We start from the raw sequence: 1848 nt of genomic DNA on the forward strand, positions 1-1848 counted from the left end.
AGCTCGTCTTCTCAGACTCAATCACTGTAAGGCTTGTAGAAGGATCTAGCGCTGGGGCCCTCCAGCCTCAATGGAAACTGTGTTAGACATGTAGCTTTTTATGGTCGTCCCATCTACATTAGACTGCCATTTCCTTGAAGCGGTCAACCCATTCCTCAAACGAGTCTTCTTCAGCATACTCCTTCGCTCCTTTAAAGGGCGGCAGCACTGGTAACTGTTAAGCATCATGAATGGGAAGACATCCTTCTACCGTTCACTCGGTTCCTGTCTCGTCCAAGGAGCCAGAGATCAACGTCTCCACTGTGTATTCCAGTTGCTCAGGTTTTCGCCTCCAGCTCGCTCTTCTCTTAACCATCGAGCTCCTCTCCTCTGGCCTCCCACTTCTGTTTCTCTAGTTCAGCCGTGGTCTGCAGCCGTGGACGTGGTCATGACTGGCCATCACAGTTAGCAGGGCAGATTATATCAGTCTCTCCTAATCAAAAGAAAAGGAATACAAGTTAACATGATCTTACGATAACATTAGGACAAACAACTTGTAAATTTTAAATTGAATTTTATTTTAAAATTGAATATTTAAAAGTAAATTTGAATCTTAAAATTCACAAGACACACAAAGAGCAAGTTCTAAAACAATCTTAATTAGGGAACAAATGTTTATACAGATTTTAGCAAACGTAGATGCATTATTACGTGAAGTGACATATGCACAGACATAACATAATATGAATCATGCTAGGGGAGGCATAGGGTGGGACATTATAGTCTTGTTGTGATGACATAACAAGATTATAGTACATGTAATGAACCTACCATTTACAAAATAAGACCTAGCTTCTTTTGTTGCTCCCCATCCTCTGAATGGACAGTCCTGAATAAAGTGTTGTGTACTGCCACATCGATGGCACTTGTAGCCCCCTTTATTTCTCTTCAGAGTCATCACTAGGCTTCCTTGGAGGCTTCTTTTCCCCTTGGTTTCTCTTCTGTCCCAAGGTTTGTCTCCTTCCACTTTGCCTCTTCAAGTGAGCCTTACACACTAAGTCCTCGAAATTTCCTTCTACAACAGATTGATTAGAGAGAACACTCCTCTTGCCTAATAATTCTGCATCTGGAGTCACACGATAGGTTGGGGGATATGCTTTATATAATAACTTCAACTCCTAAGCATATATAGTCATCAGCTGACTCATTTGAACTTTAATTGTCTCCCCTGCTGGTCTGTACTGCTGTCAGTCGAACAGGGGTAAATCTTTTAACAAGAGCTGGTTTCAGAGCATCATAGCTCCTCTTCTCAGACTCACTGTAAGACTTGTACTTGTAGAAGGATCTAGCGGGACCCTCCAGCCTCAATCGAAGCTGTGTTAACTTTTTATGGTCGTCACATCTACACCATACTCCCATTTCCTCGAAGTGGTCAACCCATTCCTCAAAAGAGTCTTCTTCAGCATCCTCCTTTGCTCCTTTAAAGGGTGGCAGCACTGGTAACTGTTGAGCATCATGAATGGGGGAGACAGATCCTTCTACCGCTCCCTCGGTCCCTGTCTCGGCCAAGGAGCCAGAGATCATCTCCAGTGTGTCCGTTCATACCGTTCATTGGTACTTCCAGTGTTGTATCTATGGTCCATCCAAGGTTTGTCTCCTTCCACTTTGCCTCTTCAAAGCGAGCCTTGCACACCAACTCCTCGAAGTTCCGTTCTATCCCAGTCAGCTTTTATGCAATCCAGAGTCAAAATCTTTATACATAGAATAACTTCCTCAACTCCTATAAGCATACTCATCACTGAACTGACTCGTTCGAACCTTGTCTCCTTTAATGAAATATATATATATACTGGTCTGTACTGCTGTTAG

The 1848-nt window shown here is 43.1% G+C and overlaps 1 long non-coding RNA gene across 1 annotated transcript; it reads right to left on the reverse strand.

Moving 5' to 3' along the window:
- Window positions 1-353: 353 nt before the first annotated feature.
- LOC109592097 (uncharacterized) lies at window positions 354-1022 on the reverse strand. The gene is made up of 2 exons (XR_002190171.1): window positions 811-1022; window positions 354-472 (listed from the first exon to the last, which is right to left on the reverse strand). It is a non-coding gene; the product is annotated as an uncharacterized LOC109592097 (long non-coding RNA).
- Between the last annotated feature and the right edge of the window lie 826 nt (window positions 1023-1848).

This window comes from Amphimedon queenslandica, unplaced genomic scaffold (genome assembly GCF_000090795.2).
Source record: "Amphimedon queenslandica unplaced genomic scaffold, v1.1 AMPQUscaffold_6312_Cont21728, whole genome shotgun sequence".
Taxonomy (NCBI): domain Eukaryota; kingdom Metazoa; phylum Porifera; class Demospongiae; order Haplosclerida; family Niphatidae; genus Amphimedon; species Amphimedon queenslandica.